This window comes from Delphinus delphis, chromosome 11 (assembly GCF_949987515.2).
Source record: "Delphinus delphis chromosome 11, mDelDel1.2, whole genome shotgun sequence".
Taxonomy (NCBI): Eukaryota; Metazoa; Chordata; class Mammalia; order Artiodactyla; family Delphinidae; genus Delphinus; species Delphinus delphis.
Genome location: NC_082693.1, coordinates 92,198,014 through 92,219,979, shown reverse-complemented (window position 1 = coordinate 92,219,979; position 21,966 = coordinate 92,198,014). Strand labels below are relative to the sequence as shown.

General features: G+C 54.0%; 1 long non-coding RNA gene and 1 pseudogene across 1 annotated transcript in view; both read right to left on the bottom strand.

Moving 5' to 3' along the window:
• The window catches only part of LOC132433336 (uncharacterized), a 42,153-nt gene extending 20,499 nt beyond the window's left edge, over positions 1-21,654 (bottom strand). The window contains exon 1 of the long non-coding RNA XR_009521122.1: positions 21,523-21,654. This is a non-coding gene — a long non-coding RNA (uncharacterized lncRNA). The remainder of the gene's footprint in view (positions 1-21,522) is intronic.
• Positions 20,470-21,388, bottom strand: LOC132434217 (uncharacterized; annotated as a pseudogene).
• Positions 21,655-21,966: the final 312 nt, after the last annotated feature.

The following is a 21,966-nucleotide window of genomic DNA, read 5'->3' as shown; positions in this document are numbered from 1 at the left end:
AAGTCTAAAATTATTTCAAACTAAAAAATTTTTTAACCTTATCACTTAATATAGCATAAAAATACTTAGGGATAAACTGGACAAAAGGTGAAACCTGTAAGACACTGTTGACAGAAATTAAAGAAGGACTTCCCTGGTGGTGCAGTGGTTAAGAATCCGCCTGCCAGTGCAGGGGACACGGGTTCGATCCCTGGACCAGGAAGATCCCACATGCTGCGAAGCAACAAAGCCCATGAGCCACAGCTACTGAGCCTGCACTCTAGAGCCCACGAGCCACAACTACTGAGCCCGCGTGCCACAGCTACTGAAGACCCCGCGCCTAGAGCCCATTCTCCACAACAAGAGAAGTCACTGCAATGAGAAGCCACTGCAGTGAGAAGCCCGCGCACCGCATCGAAGAGTAGTCCCTGCTCGCTGCAGCTAGAGAAAGCCTGCATGCAGCAACGATGACCCAATGCAGCCAAAAATAAAAATAAATAAATAAATTTATTTTTAAAAAAAAGAAATTAAAGAAGACATAAATAGAGAGATATAACATGTTCGTGGATTAAAAGACTCAATATTGTTAAGATATCAATTCCCCCCCAAAATTGCTCTATCAGATTAATTGAATCCTAATAAAAATCCCAGCAAGCTATTTTGGAGAAATTAACAAGCTGATTCTAAAATTTATATGGAAATGCAAAGGATCTAGAATAGTGGAAACAATTTGAAAAAGAACAAAATCAGAGGAATTATACTGCCTGATCTTAGGACTTATTATAAGGCTACAATAATCAAGAGTGTGGTCTTAGCATAAAGAAAGACATATAGATGAATGGAAAAAAACAGAGAGCTCAATACTAGGCCCACACATATGGTCAACTGATTTTCAACAAAAGTGCAAAAGACACGTCATCAAGGAAAGGAGAGTCTTTTCCACAAATGGTACTCAAACAATTGAATAGCCACTTGCAAAAAACCCCCAAAAAACAAAAGGCAAAACAAAAAAAACAAAAATCTTGACACTTATCTCACACAATATGCAAAAAACAAAAAACATAAAAAACAACATCTCATCACCTCCAAACAGATCACTATAAAACTTCTAGAAGAAAATATAGGAGAAAATCCTGGGGACCCTGGCCAGGCAAAGATTTCCTAGATACAACATTAAATGCACAACCCGTCAAAGAAAATATTTATAAATTGGACTTCTTCAAAATTTAAAAATTTTGCTCTTCTAAAGGCACCATTAAAATAATGAAAAGACAAGCCAAAAACTGGGAGAAAAATATTTGCAAGTTGGACACCTAACAAAAAACTCCGATCAGAATAATGAAGAACGCTCAAAACACAATAATAAGTAAATAAACAACCTCATTTTAAAAATGGGCAAAAGATTTGAAGACACGTCACCAAACAAGATATACAGATGGCAAATAAGTACATGAAAAGATGTTCAGGATGATTCGTCATTAGGGAAACGCAAATTAAAATCACTATACATTTATTAGATGGCCTAAAATTAAAAAGGCTGACCATACCAAGTCTGTGGAGGAAGTCGAACTCTCATACACTGCTGGTGGGAATGTAAAATGGTACAACTACCTTGGAAAATGGTTTGATAGTTTCTTTTTTTTTAATAATTCTTTATTTATTTATTTTTGGCTGTGTTGGGTCTTCGTTTCTGTGCGAGGGCTTTCTCCAGTTGCGGCAAGTGGGGGCCACTCTTCATCGCGGCGCGCTGGCCTCTCATTATCGCAGCCTCTCTTGTTGCAGAGCACAGGTTCCAGACGCGCAGGCTCAGTAGTTGTGGCTCACGGGCCTAGTTGCTCCGCGGCATGTGGGATCTTCCCAGACCAGGGCTCGAACCCATGTCCCCTGCATTGGCAGGCAGATTCTCAACCGCTGCGCCACCAGGGAAGCCCTGATAGTTTCTTAAAAAGTTAAATATACACCTTGCATACAACCCAGACATTCCACTCTTAGGTATTTACCTTCTAGAAATGAAATCATATGTACACACCGACCTCACATGAAAGTTCACAGCAGCTTTATTCGTAGTAGACAAAATTTGGAAACAACCCAAGTGTCCATCAACAGGTGAACAGATAAACAAATTGTGGTCTATCCATACAATGGCATATTCTTCAGTAATAAAAAGGATAAACTGTTGATACACACAATGACATGGACAAACTCAAAACAATTATGCTGAGTGAAAGAAGCCAAGCCCCAAAAAAAAGAGTGCACACTGTATGATTCCATTTAGATATAACTCTAGAAAACGTGAATAAATCTACAGCGAATGAAGCAGATCATGGCTGCTTGGGGATGGGGTGGGGGTGGCGGGAGGGATGACCAAGGGACAGGAGGAAAGTTTAGGAGGTGACGGATATGTTATTTTCTTGACTGTGGTGATGTTTCACACGTGTATGCAGATGTGTCAAAACTCATCAAAGTGTACATTTTAAATATGTGCAGTTTATTGTATGTCAACTATACCTCAATAAAGCTGTTAAAAATAGTAATTAAAAAAATTTTTTTATAAACTTATTTTATTTATGTATTCATTTTTGCCTGCGTTGGGTCTTCGTTGCTGCGCACAGGTTTTTTCTAGTTGCAGCGAGTGGGGGCCACTCTTCGTTGCGGTGCATGGGCTTCTCATTGCAGTGGCTTCTCTTGTTGCGGAGCATGGGCTCTAGGCGCGCGGGCTTCAGTAGTTGCAGCACGTGGGCTCAGTAGTTGTGGCGCACGGGCTTAGTTGCTCCGCAGCATGTGGGATCTTCCCGGACCACGGCTCGAACCCGTGTCCCCTGCATTGGCAGGCGGATTCTTAACCACTGCACCACCAGGGAAGCCCCCAAAATAGTAATTTTTAAAAAGGAGAAAGAAACACAGCCAGGAATCTGCCTACCACTCACAGCCACACTGGTGCCACCCTGGCTATGGCTGCCACCACCTATCCTCTGAATTACCTCAGCTGCTTCCTCACTGGTCTCCCGGCTCCTGCCCGGCCCCTCAGGCGGTTCTCAGGCCCCCTCACTCACTGCTCTTGTCCCTCCAACACCCCAGACACACTCCCACCTTAGGGCCTGTGTCCTGACTGCTCCCTCCGTCTGGAATGTTCTTTCCAGACACCCCTATGCCCAACTACCCCAAAAACCTCAGGTCTTTACTCAGTGAGGCCTACCTTAATCACCCTGATTAAAGCTGTGAGCCACCCTTCCCTCCACTCCTGACACTGCTTTCCCTGCTTGACCTCCCCCCTTATTACATCATATACGATTAACTTATTTTGGGTTTTGTTTGTTCCCCTCAACTGGAGTTTGTATTTTTGTTATTGTTCACTGATTAGCCTGAGGGCCCCTAGTAGGTGTTGCATAAATGTTTGTTAAAGGAATGTGTATTGTATTCCAAGTGTTCTAAGTGCTTTTCATAGATCAAAGTGAGCTCCAGAAGGAGCACTGTAATTCTCCCCACTTTACAGATGGGGAAACTGACGCACGGGGAGGTTGAGCATGCCCAGGGTTACTCTAGAGCCTTGTTCTTAACCAGTGTGCTCTGCCATCTCCTCCCCAGGGACTGGGTCACCAGGTCTCAGCTTCTGGTCGCACCTGACAGCTACACCCCGATTCCTCCCAACCACTGGAATCCAGGCCCCGCCCCTACCCCAATTCCAGAGGTTGAACCAGATCTTATAACAACAACAACGAGAACCTTCCTGGTTTCCTCTTGGTGTTCTCTCTGCCTTGGTCCAAGAGAGACAGTAGAAGGGTCCATAAAATACAAATGGCTTCATTAAAAAGGGGGCAGGGGGGACCTCCCTGGTGGTGCAGTGATTAAGACTCCGCACTTCCACTGCACGGGGTACAGGTTCAATCCCTGATTGGGAATCTAAGATCCCACATGCTGCGTGGTCTGGCCAAAACAAAAGAGGGGGGGCGGCAGGGAGTTAGAGAGAGAGAGACAAGGGGGAATGTGGTAACACGCAGACCACACTCTGAGTGGGGCGTGATCCTGCCAGCGGGTCGCAGGGAGCCGACAATACTGTAATTCACAATGTTCTCAGGACAGAAATCAGCCTCGGCTACAACTAGTTTTAGTTCCCTCTCTCCCTCACTCAGGCATTCACGTGTTCACTGTTCATTATTCGGCAAGTATTTACAGGGCCTGCTGCGTGTGCACGGCACCTGTAAGGAGCAGAGTGCCCCAGGCCCGCCTTCTTGGGAACCAGAGGCCCCATGGCCCCAGCTCTGTTGTTTGCCCCCCACCAGAACCCCTGGGAGGCATCACTCCCACCCTCATCTAGCAGTTGTGGAAGCGGGGCTTGGAGGCACGGCCCAGCTTGATCCCCCGCCTCTGACCACCAGACGCTTCGGCTTCTCCACCAAGAAGGAGGAAGCTACCACGGCAACCATGGCTCCTGCCCCTCTCCCCACCTCCTCTGAGCCCAGGGCCTTCTTTTTTCTGGCTCATCCTCACAGGTTAAGACCCCGGTCCCTGCAGCTGGGTGCCCCCTCCTGCCCGGCAGCCACCCTGCCACCCCTCAGGGTCTGCTATGTCCCCGAGCATAGGTCTACCTGCTTCCCTCCGCCCCCTGCCCTCTCAGGAGGTGCCCCTACCCTGCAGTCTGGGGCAGGTGCTGTCAGAAGACCCAGTGAGGAAGGGGTGGGGGCCGGCCAAAGACACAGTCACTGCTGTCTTACTGCTCCCCGCAGGCTCCCAGGGTGCCCGGCACTGTGTGCTGGACCTCAAGTCAGGAGTCAGGTTCAAGTTCCCAAGCTGAGCTCACCACTGGTGACCTCAGGCTCGTCCCTGACCCTCACTGGACCTCTTGGTTTTATTCACTGAAAAATGGAGCTCTTGTTACTAGTAAAATCCAAGTTCCTTCCAGATTTTTCGAGCCTTCCCCAAAGACTTTTGGGCTTCTTGTCTTCATCCTCCAAGCTCCAGCAGCCCTTCTCCCAGCCACTTGTGCAGAAATCGGGTGCCCCACCTGGCACCGTTTTCAGTTCTGCATAGGAGAGTGCTCTCAACCCAGGAACACTGTAAGCGGCTACTCAGAAATCCTCGAATTCCCCACAGCACAAGGCCCTGCAGACAGCGGGTGCCCACTCGTAACAATCTTTTATTTTTTTATTTATTTATTTTTCCTTATTTTTTTCGCTGCATCGGGTCTTAGTTGCAGCACGCGGTCCCTTCGTTGAGGTGCTCGGGGTTTCCCTCTAGTTGTGACACGCGGGCTTCTTTCTAGTTGTGGCGTGTGGGTTTTCTCTCTCTAGTTGAGGCTCGAGAGCTCAGTAGTTGTGGTGCGTGGACTTCGGTGCCCCGTGGCATGTGGGATCTTAGTTCCCCGACCAAGGATCGAACCCGCGTCCCCCGCATTGGAAGGTGGATTCTTCACTACTGGACCACGAGGGAAGTCCCTATTTTTTTATTGTATTTCTTTTTTAATTTTTTGGCCATGCTGCACAGCATGCCGGATCCTAGTTCCCTGACCGGGGACGGAGCCCGGCCCCCTTTAGTGGAAGCGGGGAGTCCTAACCACGAGGGAAGTCCCAACAACCTTTTATTTTTAATGCAAGACTTTTCTCCTCTAGTCACAATAACGCTGTGAAGTGGTTATTAGTCTCTTTCATTGAAAATGAAGATTCAAAATATTAAGGGACTCACCCCCAGCCACACACCCAGTGAATCTCAGAATCAGGATTCCAACTCAGTTCTGTTGGCCTCTGGAGTTCAAACGTTTAAATATCTACAGTGTGTATTTGTTTGCTGATGGTGAGGGCATACCAAGAAAACACCGATGACCAGGGCTTGCAACCTTATGATCTGACGAAGTTAAATTTAGGTCAGAAAGCATTAACAATGATGAGAAAGTGAAATTTATAAAGCTAAAACTGAACATAATAAGGATATAAAAATATAAATATTTATGCACCAAATAACATAGTGTCAACATCGATAAAGTGAAAACTAGAGAAGATTCAAGGAGAAACTGAAGCATGCTAAGAATAGGGGACTTCAGCCAGCTTCTCTCAGTCCCTGACAGATCCAGTGAGCAAAAATAAATAAGAACCCATGGGATTTCCCTAGTGACGTAGTGGCTAAGAATCCGCCTGCCAACGCAGGGGACACGGGTTCGATCCGGGAAGATCCCACATGCCGCAGAGCAGCTAAGCCCTTGCGCCACAACTACTGAGACTGCGCCTATGTGCCACAACTACTGAAGCCTGCGCACCTAGAGCCCACGCTCCACAACGAGAAGCCACCGCAATGAGAAGCCGCGTGCCCCAACGAAGAGTAGCCCCCGCTCGCGGCAACTAGAGAAAGCCCGCGCGGCGGCAAAGAACGAACACAGCCAAAAATAAATAAATAAATAAATTTATTAAAAAAAATAAATAAGGACCAGAACAGCTTGCTGCCCGTGAAGCTGATGTAAACCCAAACTCTCAGATACGCACATGTACACAGATAAACCCCAAACATCTACTATGTCCTCCACCTAGAGACAAGCTCATCTAATGTGTGTTGAACTGCTCACGCAGACACACAGACACATTCAGATGTACACATAGCTGCACACACGCAGGGATAAAAGTGTGGAAACATTTACATCAAACTGTTACCACTCTCTGAACAATGGGATTAAGAGTGAGTTTTACTTTCTTCTTTTTGTTTCTCTATATTTTCTAAGTTGTCTATATCTCAGTTACATGTTTTTTTGACTTTTTTTTTTTGGCCATCCATGCAGCTTGCGGCGTCTTAGTTCCCCAACCAGGGACTGAACTCTCTTCCTCAGCAATGAAAGCACAGAGTCCCAACCAGTGGACCGCCAGGGAATTCCCCAACATTTTTTTAAACGCAGGGCACCTAGGACTATGGTTAGTTGAAGGATCACACGATGCAGATTTCCGTTAAGTGAAACCTGTCTCCTGTTATGAGGATTCAGCCAGGAGATACGTCACGAAAGCGCCAGGCCCACAGAGAGCACTCGGGGAATAGCAGGTGTTGGTATCACCACCTGTTTCCAGCAGCATCTTTCACTCCACCCACTGCCTGATTAGTTCTTAAATCTCTCCTCCCCTTCTCTCTCCATCTTGGCCCTGTTCCAGCACAGGTCCTCATCATCTTTCACTGGGATTAACACCTCAGCCTCTCAACTGGCCTCCCTGCCTCCAGTCTCTTCCAGCACCTCCCTCTCCTCCCCCGCAGCATGCATCTTCCATGATGCTCTGAGAGTGAACAAGTCTGACTGTGTCACCACCCCCCTCTCCTTCTTAAAATTTCTCCATGGCTCCCCACTGTCCTCAAGATAAAGTCCCCTGCCAACCTTTCTAGTGTCACTCTGGACCCTCCCCTGTTTTCCATACCCCAAGTCCAAAACACCTTGCTCTTCTCCCAAATTCTCCATGTGCTTCCCTTTCTCTGTGCCTTTGCTTCAGTTGCCACTAGGCTGCTTCTACTTCAATTGCCATCAGACTGCTTTTCCCTCTGTTCAACCCCTTCTCTCTAAGGTTTGCCCCCAAATATCACCTCCACTGAGAAGCCTTCCTTGATTGCCACAGGCACAGCTCCCTTTGCTAAGCACTCTCAGTCCCTGGTGTGTAGAATCATTTCATAAGAGGGTACCAAACTGATCCTGCATCATATCAAACACATTAAAATGTATTCACATCACATAATATTGGGTTGGCCAAAAAGTTCATTCCGATTTTTCTGTAAGATGTTAGTTACGGAAAGACCCAAATGAACTTTTTGGCCAACCCAATAAATATAATCATTTAGCTTTAAACAAGTTTTAAAGGACTTTTGTGACTCTTCATTTGAAATTTTGATTAATTTCTATTTTGCCATTTTCTTCACATACTTTGAAGCTGGTGATTTTTTCTTTAGTTCTCAAACTTTTTTTGGGTCAATGAAAAGCCTTCCCTGCCAAAAGTTAAGAAGATACCCCCTGGTATTGTCACCCCCCCAAGGCTGACCACTACTGGGTACAATGAATTAGGTGTTTATCTACCATCTCCTCCTCAGGACCATGAACCTCAAGGTCAAGGGGCAGTGCCTGATTCCCCTCTGTATCCCTGGTGGCCAGCAGACAGGCAGCACGGAGCAGGCACTCAGGCACTGTCCACAGAATGAGTAAATTCATGAATTCCCCTAAAAATCTATCTTTCATCTCTATGAATCTAAGACAAAGCAACTTGTATTTATTTCTGTATCTGTCAACTGTGTCTCTATAAAATGTTTCTGTAATTTATATCCATTCTCTCCAAAGACCTCTGTTCATGTCACACCGTGTGAGTGCCCAGCGTGCAAGCACTTGAGAACACGCATGTTTTACCTTTGCTGAGTCTCAGGACAACACCTTGAAATAGATCCTATTATCCCTATTTGACAGATAAAGAAACTGAGCCTCAGAGCAGGGAACTAGCTTGCAAGTAGGAGGTCACAGAGTGAGGACATAAACTCAGGACTGCCTGACTCCCTGTCCTCGACCTCCGTCACCACCCCGCCCTCCGTCACCACCCCGCCCTCACCGGCCGCAGGGCCCAGCCATCGCTCCTCACTTACTCCACGTCCATTGCTCTGCTTCCAGGCAGGACACGGACCTTGCCTCCATCTGTACACTTCATCTTGCCAGCCGCGGGGTTGTCTCAACCATCACCCCATTCAATCCCATAAACGTTTCCCTAGTACCACGTCCCAAGCGCTAGGCTGAGAACTAGAGCTAACATAACGAGTGCCAAGGTCACCAGGCTATGGGCTCCTCAAGGGCAGGGACTGAGCCCAGAGCAGTGAGACAGTGGGACCTCATCAGCCTGCCCTTCACTTTGAGGATGTTGGCGAATGTCACCTTCCAACACGGGGCCCACCTCCCAGGCTGGGCAGGGAACTCCTGGGCTGCCCCCACCTCTCACCCAGGTTGAGTCTGTCCCTCTGGGAGGGGCCTCAGTCCAGCAGTCTCTGGACCTAGACCCCTAAACGGGGTTTGTAGAAGAGCACGGGGACAGGCCTGGCCAACTGCTGTCCTCCTCCCAGGGCCTCTAGGCCAGCGGGGTCCCAAAGGGGCCCTCCTGATAACCCCCTAGATAACAAGCACTTGACAGTTTGCCAAAGGCTCCCTCTCCTTTCTTTCAGTTGACCCTCTCTCCATCCCAGCTGGGGGTATGGAATTTTCCAGGCCCACTTGGCTGCTCGAGGCAGAGTTTGGACCAGGACCCAGGAGTCTAGACTCCAGCCAAGTGCAGAGGGGCTTGCAAGCTCTTCTCATCTCTCAGTACCTCAGAAAAGCCCCTCTTTTTTCTGGACCTCCGTTCCCCATCTCTACCATAAGGGGATCCGACTGGACAACCTCTAAATCCCTTCAGCTTCAACATGCCCAGAGTCTACCTGTTACAGAGGAGAAAACGGAGGCCTAGAGCTTTCCAGAGCTCCCAGAATGGCTGCACACTCTTTCCCTGCACCCGGCTATCGGGGGAGAGGCACCAAGTTCTAGAAGGACCAGCAGGATGGGTCACCAGGTGTGGAAATGATGCTGACACCAGGAGGTTTGGGGGCTGGGAATCTCACCCCCGCCAAAACCACAGCCCAGGAGCAGCAACCATGGGATTCCTACGAGTCGCCCAAGAGGACACAGCCTGCCCGGAGGGGATTCAGGCAAATGGTGCGCAGGTGTGCCTTTCAGTCCGAGGGCAGTGGACGCTGCCCAGACCTCCAATAATGACGATAATCGCCATACAAATCGCAACAGCGCTCCGCAGCCTACGTCCGTGCCAGGCACTGTACACCTGTTACCTTCTCTTACCTCACAACAAAGCTGCCAGTTGAGTGTTACATGACCTCATTTACAGACGAGACCCCCCCACCCCCCGCGGGCTCAAGAAACTAGCGAGCTCCACTCCCGTCACACAGGCAGGAGGCAGGAGCCCTGCTCCCATCGCCCTAAAGCCCCCAACCTTTGCCCAGTGGCCTGGGACGCCCTCAGTGGGGTGGAGTCAGGGCACTGGGCTGAGAGACAAATGACCCGGGGGCAGGCAGCGTCTTCCTGGGCCTCAGCCTGCAGGTCTGCAAAAACAGGAGTTTGACCTGGAGCTTCTCCAAGGCCCGTCCTTAGGCCGTGACATTCAAGAGGCCTCGGAGGCCTGCAGGACCTCACGCACGGGCTACAGCCGAGGCTGACACGGAGAGGGGCGGCTGAGGCCTCGTGGTGGCTGCAGCGTCCCAGTGCCTACCACGAGCACACAGCTGAAGGTGCCTGCTGTCACCAGACAGGAATGTGTCTGCGCTGGACCTGGAGCCAGGACACTGGACCCTGGGACAGAGGGTACACGTCAGGAGCCCAGGCTGGCAGTCCATGTTTCCAGAGGGAACACCAGGGACCCTTAGGCAAACACGGACTCGGACTGGGGGCGCCCAGGAGAGCAAACCCGATGGCCCGCCCTGACAGGCCCATAGCCCAGGCAGAGTTCCAGGCCTCAGGGAAGACAGTCACGTGGGGATGGAGGGCGCAGCCATTCTGGGAAAGAGGGAAGACAGAAGGAGGAGACCCTTGGTGAGGGAATGACGGGACGGGGTCTCCATCCCGAGTGGGGCAGGGGCACATGTGTGACGAAAAGCCAGACTATCATCTTAGGGCCATGGACCCACCCGCCAGGGCGGGCTCCTGTTCCCAGCGGACCCTGATGCCCTTCCTCTGACATCTCTGCCTCAGGCCCCTCCCCCCACCCCCACCCCAACTCTTTTACTCTCTCTCTCTCTCTTGCATTCCTCTGGGAGCCGATCAGGGCTTGAATGACACCCCAGATGACTCTTTGCTATTAATTCCCACACAGAGAATGGGCCCCTTGTTCTCCTCTCCCGGAGGAATAGCCATGCCCAAAGCCATCCCAAGAGTTCCTGACTTAACCCTTCTCCTGGCCGCTCCTCTGCATGTCCCCACACCCGGGGCCATGGGGCCAGCAGGGGATGAGGTGCAGAGAGCGCATCTAGGAGAAACAGGGGTCCCTCCAGTCCAAGCTCCTGGAATGAAGTCCCCACGATGGGAGAGCAGGGCCACCCTCACCTTCCCGGGGGAGTCTGAGGCTCTTGCCAGACCCTGGTGGCCAGAAGGCCTCTCCCCCGAAGTGTGGGAGGCCCAGGACCTACAGCCTCCCCCCGGGCCAGCCTGATGTCTCTGGCCCCCTGAGACGCTCCTTCAAGGGGCAGCTGGGAGGCTTGGACCCTCGGCCCCACCCTGGCCCCGCCCTGGCCCCGAGGGGGTTAACAGGACCAGAGGCCCGACACCACCTGTCCCGGCAGGTCACTGAGGAGAGACAAGAGGTGCCCGTGGCCTCTTTTGATCCTCTGAGCCTGGAGGACAGGGAGGAACTGGCCTGTTGAGTCAAAACCCACCATCTCTTCACTCCCTGTCCTCACCCCCACCCCCACCAGTTTAGACAACGAGACTGCGCAGAGCTTCACGGGCCATCGAGGCCAGCCCCTCACTGCTCAGATGGGGAAACTGAGGCCCAGAAGGGCGAGAGCACAGCCCCCGTCCCTCCGCAAGTCTGTAGCACAGCCCCGTCCCCAGGTCCCTGGCTTCTGGACCGAGACACTGTCTCCTTCCCCATACCCCCTCCGTTTCCACGTTCCACCCTCCCCTGCTGCTGTCCAAGTCCTGCAGGCCTGCTGTGCGACCTTGAGCAAATCATCTTGGCTCTCTGGGCGCTGGAAAACTCACGCACAGAGGGAACCCAAAGACCTGCTCTGCCACCAATATCTGCAACCTTTGCCTCTTGCCCCAGAATAAGGTACAGATCCTTGGGTCTGACTCCATGAGACCATCCCAGGGAGGCTTGAACTCATCCTCTGGCCTCATCTCCTGCCTGTCCCCAACTCAGACTCAGTGCTGTGGGAGCACGGGGCAGGGGGTAGGGGTGGGGCGGAGGGAAGGCCTCAGAGGCAGCGGCGGTGATGCTGGAAATAGAAAGAGGGAGACGAGGTGCTGGCACAGACCCGAGGGAGCAACAGGGGGACCAGGGCATGGCAGTGGACCGGGCAAGGTGGCCTGGGGTGAAACAAGCTGGAGAGGTGGGCTGGAGCCAGGCGGGGAGGACCCCAAAGGTCGGGGCAGGAAGCCCAGCACCCTCGGCCCCGAGAGCTGCTCTGCCGCGTTCGTTCGCACAAATCTCGGTCTCTCTAAGTCGCCTCTCCCCACCTTTCTCATTTTCCCAGGGCCCTCCACTCCCTGGCAGCCTCCCCAGACTTCCCGGTAGACAGCGATAGGGCAGGTGGGGGACGGTAGGGGGGTGAGCCAGAGATATAGAGAGAAACAGAGAGGTAGAGACAGACAGAAAGATGAGATTCTGAGAGCAGACCCAGAGGCTGGAGAGAGAGCATGAGGACAGAGACACCTCCAGCCAGGGGCAGAGAGGGCCGGAAAGGGAAGGATGCCAAGACAGAACCACCAAGTGCAGGTTCAAAATGACGGAGCTTCCCAGAGGGGGCGGGCTGCGGACATAAAGAAGAAAAGTGGAAGTGATGGAGGGAGAGAAGGAAGTCAAAGCAGAGAGAAAAACCAGGCCGTGGACAAGAGGCGGTGACAGAAGAGGAAAAGGGAGAAAGCGAAGGTCAGGAAGAAGAGGAGGGGCGGACGCAGTGGGGGCAGCCCTGGCTGCGCTGCTCAGGCCCCTCCCAGGCTCCTCTGCGTTTCCAGCAGGTCCACACAGCCCCCATGGGCCCCTGCAGCCTGCACACCTACCGTGCTCCCGCGCCACGCAGGAGGACTCGGCCATTGGCTTTGGAGGGCCTGAGCCGAGCCTCTCAGGACACAGCAGGCAGGAGGGCACCACGGAAGTCCAGAGGCGCGGCCTGCCCAAGAGGCTGGAGATTTGAGGCTGAGGATGGGGGCCTTAGAGACCATCTCTTCCAGTAGTTCCCCCACCAGCTGCAGCATAATCACTGTGGAACTTTCAAAAGGAAATCCCACCCAAATCTACGACTTGGAATAAGACCTAGGAATCAGTGTTTACAACAAGCTCTCCAATGAGCTTGCAGCAACACCAGGTTTGGACCACACTGACAGATGAGGAGGATGCTGGTGGCCAGAGAGGGGCTGTGCCCCACCCCAAGGTCACAGCACAGTTCCCTGCAGAGCCGGGCCTCACAGCAAGGCCTCCCCGGTCCCAGCCCGGGGTCACAGGGTGGTCCGCACAGTGCCAGGCACACAGGAAGGGCTGAAGTGGGCAGTGCCCTCTCCCTTTCCCTCTGTCCCTCTAGCCTCAAGGCTCTGGATCCAACTCTCCAGGGGTAGCCAGGGCAGTCGCCATCCTCAGACCCAGAAATCAAATAGGGGAGAGGAAGGCATTGGGCCAGAATGGGATTTCTATCCCCCATTTCCCTGCCCCCGTCCCCCTAGTGCCAAGGCCTGGGGCTGCCAGCTCTAGCCAGAGATGGGGGTGGAGGGTGGGGCAGGAGGGAGGGGGAGAAGACACGCGTGCTTCCTGCCCCCCAGCCCCCCCACACACACCCTCCGCTCTTTCCCTCAGCCTCCTTGGGCTCAGGGCTGGGTCCCCCGGAGCGGTGGTGTCTGAAGCTGACAGATCTGCCCTGTCCTTCCTGCCTGCTGGGGGAAGGGGTGGAGCTGGCTGGGAAACTGGCTCAGATGCCCCATCCCCTCCACCCCTTCCCTACGTCCTCAGGGGCTTTAGGTGTCCCACGAAACCCAGCCTGGCCCTCCAGGCGCCCCGCGTTCCAGAAGGAGGAAGAACACTGGCCTGGGAATCAAGACACTTGCCTCCATCACATGAGAGACCCTGGACAAGTCTCCTCCTCTGACCCACAGCCTCTCCCCTCTCATCACCTCTCCAGTCCTCTCCCCACCCATCCTCCCCATGAGGCTATGTTTGTTCACTCATTCATTCATTCATTTACTGGGCACCTCTGGTGTGCCAGGCGCTCAGCTGATCACCAGGGGTTCATGAAGCTGACATCCTTGTGGGAGGAGAGACAATGAATAAATCGTCTCGGGAATTCCCTGGAGGTCCAGTGGTTAGGACTCTGCGCTCTCACTGCCAAGGGCCCAGGTTTGATCCCTGGCCAGGGAACTAAAATCCCATAAGCCATGGCACAGACCAAAAAAAAAAAAAAAAGAAGAAGAAGAACTAATCTCACAATAAATATATGATCATAAGTTGCAGTGAGTGCCGTGCTCTCGCCCTTCTGGGCCTCAGTTTCCCCATCTGAGCAGTGGGGGGCTGGCCTTGATGGCCCGTGAAGCTCTCCCCAGTCTCATTGTCTAAACTGGTGGGGGTGGGGGTGAGGACAGGGAGTGAAGAGATGGTGGGTTTTGACTCAACAGGGGGCTGTCAGAAAGGATAACTGACACTGGAGGACTGGGGAGGTGACTCTGCAGAACTTTAGGCTGAGCCCAAAGGAGAAGCCAACGAGGTGATGGTGGAAGCGCATTCAGCGGAGGGAGGGCATCCCTGGGGGCTCAGAGGCCTGAGTTTAGGGAGGTGGAGGGTGGCCACTCTGGCTGGAGTCTGGGGTTGAGAGTGGGGCCAGGTCATGCCAGACCAGGCTAAAGGTTTGGGATTTTGACCCTAGGAGCCATGAGAAGGAAACATTTATTTGATCCATCTGCAATCTGAGGTTTTATTCCCCTACGTGCATGTGTGTCTGTGGCATCTATGTGCATTAGAACAAATGCGTGAATGGCTGACCACGGAGAGTGAACTGAGGGTCCTGCCCACAAAGGGCTAACAGGATGCTGGGATGCAGGCCAGTGGACAGGCTCTCTCGGGAGAGGAGACGTGGGCGGGGCTGTCAGTGAGTTCTCTCCCCGGTCAATGAGATTCAACTAGCACTCACTGAGCACCTGCTATATGTTCACATGCCCAGACCTTAGCAGCTGCCTCAGGGAGACAAAACCAGATACGAGCATTTTCCTATAGAATCCCGAAACCCCTGACAGTAAATCTGAAAGCACCCCCAGATATCTCAGAGGCCAACTCCTGCATTGTATAGATGAAGGAATGAGAGGCCCCAGAGAGGGTGGCTGACCTGCCCAACGTCACACAGCAAGAGTGGAGACCTTGGCAGAGTCAGAAGCAGCTCCTCCCACTGCACCTGCCAAAGCTGAGGCACGGAGACTTCCACTCAGGGTTGTAGCCCCAAACAGGAGATCTTCAAACTCTGACTTCTCAACCTGCCACCTGGATACAAAATCCCCGTGCCTGGCAGCCTCAAGGATATATTACACTTTCTGCTTGAATCAGAGCACCCCCAGGGCTGTGCCGAGTCCTGTGCTCTTATTGCAGTAAGTACAACTCTCGCCCCTAGAAAAGGAAGAGATTTTCCTGGGTGCATTATATCCACGGCATTATTTTACCTGACACGACCTGGAAAATGCTGGGCAGCAGGCAGCAGTTGAGATGAGTAGAGAAGGCAATGACCAAAAGGCCTGCCTTTCGTCCCAGGCACCGTGCTAAGCACCCGCCCTTCCTTGTTTCTTTCACCTTTGCATTCCCATGAGGCAGGCAGTGTTATCCTCATTTTACAGATGAGCAAACTGAGGCACAGGAAGACTACAGGACTGGCGCGAGCCCGCTGCTGGTTAGTGGGGCAAGGACTGGATTTGAACCCTGGTCTCTCTGGCTCTGGGTCTCAGGCTTCTCATCACTCAGCTCTTTTCTTCATTATAAAGTGACATCGACAAAGGATAAAGTCATCTCACTGTGGGGAGGCTGTCCTCCAAGCTCACACAAACACTGAAATCCCACCGGATCACCCATTTTCACTTTCAGGGAACAGAGGTAACCTTGCGAGAGCAGGGATGCACTCACAGCACCAACCTCAAACGGGCATCCCTGGTTCCATGTACACCCAGCCCAGTCCCCTGCCATCTGGCATCCACAGCCTGGTCCTGGGCAATGCCCTGGAGGACAAAAAGGACAGGGAATCCAGAATGGGAAGACTCGGGTTTTTCCAGTCACCTCCTAAACTGGCAAACCTGGATAAGCCCCTCCCCACAAGCTGCCCAGTTGTTGCTCAGAGCAGCAGCCCCTCCAGGGACAACACCAGGAGTCCCATCTGATAAAGGCCACCCTCAGCCCTCCTCACCCATCCTTTCTTTCCTCCACCGTCTCCACTCTCTTCATCCTCACTCAAGTCTGCCTAATAGGTGTGTGGGAAAGTCTGAATGAATGAACCGACTCCCAGCTCGTCCACAAGCTCCCTGAACACAAGCTGAGCGCTCGCCTCTCTTTATTACCTCACAGACAGCCGAGGGTGGGTCTTCAGGAAACCTGGGGCAAAAAGTCCTGGCAGAGAGGTCAAGTTCCAAGACCAAACGGTCATGTGACCTCAGCCAATCACTTCCCTTTCTGCTTTTGTTTAGTGGGATGATGAACCTGCCGATGGGAGAACATCTAATAACAGCGCTTGGACGGGACAAGAAGCAGTGACTTCTATCAAACCCAAGGTCAACCGACAGCCACGCTTTGAGGCAGATCCCCGAGATGCTAATAACAATGGCTGCCATTTACCGAGCCCCATAATGTGCCAGGCACTGTCCTAAGTGTTTACACACATGATCTGCCTTAATCCTCACCCTGACTTGGAAGGAAACTGAGATTCAGAGGCATTAAGGCATTTGCCAAGGACACACAGCTAGGGAGCGGGGCCGCCAGGATTCAGACCCTGAGCTGCCTGACTCGAGAGCCCCACACCTCGCTGCCTGTGTATGTTCATCGACCTGCAGGGCACTCGTTCATCTGCATCACTGTGCACCTTCTGTGTGCCAGGCGCCGTAGAGGAAGGTGAGAAAGACAGCTCACAGACCCACAGCCCCGCAGGCACAATGTCCTGCTGGAAAGGTGACGGAGTCAGGGCACAGGGGAGGCTCCATGCCTCGACCAACAGGCAAGGCGTCCTGTGGGCGGGGCTTGGCCTGCGGGGTTCGGGCCACACAGGGTGGCGGGGAGAGGAGACGTGGCTGCAGTTTCGGTCAAGGGCGGGGGTAAAGGGGGCATGGGGGTGGTGGAGCTCTGTGCTTGCACTGAGGGGAGTGAGTGTGGCAAGGGGGTCACCAGCATCCTTGGGGAAGGGTCAGGAATGAGGGGGAAAAGGACCCCTCCCACCCCGAGCAGGGAAGGGAGCAGAAGCCGGCGCTGACCAGAAGGTTGTTCTGGTAAGGGCAGAGGCACCGGTGTCCTCATCCAGGAGCCCTCCCCCTCTCCAAACTCCCTGCCCTCCAGGGAATTGAGGACCATGCCCTACGGGACACCCAGGCTCCTCACGGGAGCACGCCACCTTCTTCTCGACTCTTAGGAGAAAGGAAGGAGGAGAGAAAAGGACCAGAGTCAGAGGAAAGGCGTTAGGAGAAGGATAAGGAGGAAGAGGAGTTGGGGTATTTTAAACAAAGATCCATTTCTTGGGGCTTCGCTGGTGGCGCAGTGGTTAAGGATCCGCCTGCCAATGCAGGGGACACGGGTTCGAGCCCTGGTCTGGGAAGATCCCACATGCCGTGGAGCAACTAAGCCCGTGCGCCACAAGAGAAGCCACCACGATGAGAAGCCCGCGCACCGCCACGAAGAGTAGCCCCCGCTCGCCGCAACTAGAGAAAACCCGCAGGCAGCAACGAAGACCCCCCGCAGCCGTTTCTTATCTGCAGCACTTAGAACTTTCAACACCCTCAAAGGCCCTGCATCTTTAAGAAGACAAAGTGGAAAGCAGTATTTCCCAAACTTACTAGACCACAGAACTGTCTCTTCAAGAGATGCCGATCAATGTCTAAGGAACACCGAGGGCCCTGAGGCAGCACCTCGGAAACACTGGGTCAGGCATTGGCCTCTTGTTTTGAAATAAAATTCACAGGCTGTTGAATCTGGAAATGCCCTCGGAGATAACCTAGCCTGCCTCTCATTTTATAGATTGGGAAACTGAGGCCTAGAGAGGGAAGAAGGCGACAGAGGCAACACAGGACCCCCACAGCCCGGCTGGGACTTGACCTCCCTCACCCCCGTTTGGCCATGGAGGACCTCGGCCGTGCCAGGGTTCTGGGTTTCCATGCAGGTCTCTCTCATCAAAGTCTGAGCTCCTCGAAGCAAGGTCTGGCCTCCAGCACCTCCCTACCCCAGCTCCTGGCTCAGTGCCCCGCACAGAGGGCACATTCACAAAAGTTCACTGCAGCGTGAGGTTTGGGGAGACACCAGAAAGGGCTTTCCGGCAGCTGGGTTCAGATGACAGGAACGAGCAGTCTCCGCTCAGGGCTTCTAAGAAGAGGGCAGAGGCCAACTGCCCTGAGGCAGCGCTGGGCACTGGCCCCGGCTTCCTTGTTCCCGGAGTGGGTGCGGTTGGGAGGGAAGGAAGACGCAGGCCCCAGGAGCTGCCTTCCTGGCGCAGGTCCTCAACCCTCAGCTTGGACCAGAAACAGGGACGGGAGAGAGCGCTTGTCAGGACAGGCCTGGAATGCTGTCCTCCCCCCTTCTCCCCCTGCCCCCCCCCCCCCCCCGCTGCCACCAGCATTCAGGCCCTCCACCTCCAGGAAGCCACTCCTGCCCACCCCAACCTTCCTGATCTTTCTCCCCTTGGAACTCTGATGGCAACTCCACTCAGGGAGGACTCCCTGAGGTTGTGCTGGGGCCTCGAGAGGCCGAGACCAAGAGGAAGGCGTGGCCCTGCCCTCGGGGAGCTCCCAGGAGGAAGGGGAGACGGGCCTGGATGCCCGGCTGGCTGCGCAGTGAGGAGGTGAGGCAGCTATGAAGCCATCATCCTCTCCTCCACGGGAAAGTAATACAGGAAAAGAATTCCAACCAGGGCGTGTCCTGGAGTGCGTCCCTGAAGAGAGGGCCTCTGAGCTGGGCTGCAAGCAGTGACGACGGGGAGGGGAAACGCAGAGCAAGTGCAAAGGCCTGGGGGGCGGTGGGGGGTCGTGCCTGGGGTCCAGAGGCAGTAGAGCAGCATATGATCAGAGGCTGGGCTACGAGGGAAACTGCGGGCACCAGGCCGCGCCCTCCCATCATTAGCTGGGTGAGCCCGGGCTCATCACTGAACGTCTCTGTGCCTCAGTTTCCTTCCTAGAAGGAGAATAATGACAGCACCCACTGAGAGAGTTGTTGAGACTCCAGGGACAGAGGGGCCCGGAGCTGGGCCGGCCCACAGGGGGCTGTGGAAGTGCGGGCCTTCGCTGTTGAGGGGCACAGCAGGAGAGGCCTGCCCGTGAGGAGGTTATCACGCACCGCCCTGGTCTGATGCTGGGATTCGACAGGCAAATTACAAACTCCTGAGGTGAACACCTGTGCACTTGAACCGAAGTGAGCCTTCCCCACCTCTCAGTCCCTAAACTACTTCTTCTAACTAACTGCGGAGCACTTACTCCACACCAAATGTGTATGTGTGTGTGTTCTTTTCTTTTTTTTTTTAATTTCGCCTCCCTGCATGGGGTGGGATCTTAGTTCCCCAAACAGGGATCAAAGCCAGGCCCCAGCAGTGAAAGGGCCGAGTCCTAACCACTGGACCACCAGGGAATTCCCTGTGTATTCTTATTTAATTCTCCCATCCACTTGGGATACGGTGATATATAAAATCATCAACATTTTATACATGCAAAAAGCAAGTCCTGAGAGGTTAACAGCATAATCCACCCAAGGCCATCTGGATACTAGGGGCAGGATTTCCTGACTCCAAGACCAATGCTCTTTCCACCGCACCCGAACCCAGAAGAACACACCTGTCCAGAGGTGGGGGAGCTCCCACCACCCCCCGACCGTACACTCACCCAGACTAAGCTTTTGTCTCAGTCAGTATTGTACCCTTGACCCTGACCTGTGCCCCTCAGCCCTCCCCCTTTCCAATGCACAGCCCCTCCCCTGCCACACCCCACAATTCCCTGCACACCCCAGGGTCACTGCAGTTCTGGTCTCCAGCTCTGGGGTCCAGAGCCCAGCACTCTCCCCTCTCCCTGGCGATTTTGGGGCATGCAGAGGGTCACCGCCGCCGCCTCGGGGTTCCAGAGACCCCAGTGAGGGAAAGCAAGGCCTCCCAGAGAGCTTCAAAAAGGAAACATGTCTGGACCCCATGCCCAGAAATTCAGAATTAGCCAGTCTGCAGGGGATCCGGGCTTCAATGTTTCTTTAAGACTCCACAGTGACCCTAACGTGGAGCGAGACTTAGAAGCGGTACTCAAGGTGCTTGCTGGGAGCTGGTCAGAAACGGGGAGCTGGGCCCAGGCCTGAGGAACGAGTGAGGACAGCCTGGCCCACGCAGGTCTCACCCTCACAGTGCCTAGAGGTGGGAGAGTGCCTTCCCTGCTCGGCCCTGGCTCTGCTGAACAGGAGATTTCCCCATCTCACCTTGGGGTGTTCTGAGAGGCAGGCCAGGCAAGATGGTCATCACCCCAGGGGACAGATGAGCCGCTGGGACCCAGGACGGGGAGCCAAGGGTGGGCCTTCCACAAAGCAGGACCAGTGCCCCAAGAGGAGGACTCGGGGAGCTAAGGGGTTAAGGGTCACAGCGAACCGAAGCAGCTCCGCCAGGCAGGGGCATCAGTGGGCTTTGGGCTTTACGTTTGACTGACAGAATTTCATTAGCTCTCCTCCTCCAGGGGCCCATCTGAGGAGTAAATCTGGGTCCAGCTTCACAGAGCCCAGGTTGGATCGCAGAAAAACCCTGATACTCCTGAAAGGCCTCTGCCCAGGGAAGGAAGCCTGAACCTCACCATTATACTCTCATGTTGGGCCCTCCCTGCTGGGGAGAGAGAACAGGCCAGAGAGTGCACCAGGCATCACACCTCACCCGGAATGGGCAGGTGGGATTCAGGGTGGGGCAAGGGGGTCACCAGCATCCTTGGGGAAGGGTCAGGAATGAGGGGGAAAAGGACCCCTCCCACCCCGAGCAGGGAAGGGAGCAGAAGCAGGCGCTGACCAGAAGGTTGTTCTGGTAAGGGCAGAGGCACCGGTGTCCTCACCCAGGAGCCCTCCCCCTCTCCAAACTCCCTGCTCTCCAGGGATGCACATGGACCCTTCACCCTCCCCTGCTGGAGAAAGCTGGGCCCCAGGGGCCTGCAACAGATGGAGGGGATCAGAGTTGCCCGCATGGTGGGCAGTGTGTTCACAGCACGGGGTACCCCACCCACGCACAGCCTTGGGCATCTCACGGCACTGTACCCCTGCCCCCCTGCAGGCCCACCTGCCTCATCCAGCACCTCTCAGCAGAGAGCCCACATAGCACTGTGGAAACAGGAAGAGAGGGACAGAGAGAGAGAGAGAGACAGAGGGAAGGGAAGAGAGAGGCCCCTTCTGTCCAGTGTGGCTTTTCTGCAAACCCAGAGCACCCACTGCCCCCCCACCCCCATCCTGGCACAGCTGGGCCAAGGAGGGTAGGGGAGGAGGCGGGGAGTCGAAAGGGGAGCTGTGGGACCCCACACCTGGCTTCCTACCCTCCACAGCCACCCCTCCCTGCCCCAGGCGGTCTCAGGCCGAGTCACAGACGCCACAGGCACCACACCTCCTCGAGAGGAGGAACCGAGGGGTGGAAGGATGAGCGGGGACCCACCGGGATCGAGAGATGCCACGCAGGCGGGCAGCGGGCGGGCAGCAGCGGGTGTCGGAGACTGCTGAGGGTAGCCAGACACGACCGGCTGGAGGCTCGTCCCTCTGTCCCTCTGTCCATCCAGGGCGGCTCCTCTCTGGGCGGTTCTGAGGCCAGGCGGGCGCTGTTAAAAAGCTTTTTATGTGTGTGTGTGTTAATCACATGATTGCCGTTCACCTGTATTTCGAACAAAGACAGCTCACTGTTTCAAGGCCCCGAACAAGAGTCTGGGCACAGGGAAGAGAAGGGAGGCGGGGGGGGGGGGGGAACGGGGGGGGAGGAGGGTTGGCAGCGCCGGGGGTGGCGTCGAGGAAAACTGGGGGGAGATTGTCCAAGGCCGGCGAGCGACAGAAAGAGAAAACCCTTATCAAACTCCTAATTCACTGGGCTCCGAGGGCCCAGACACAC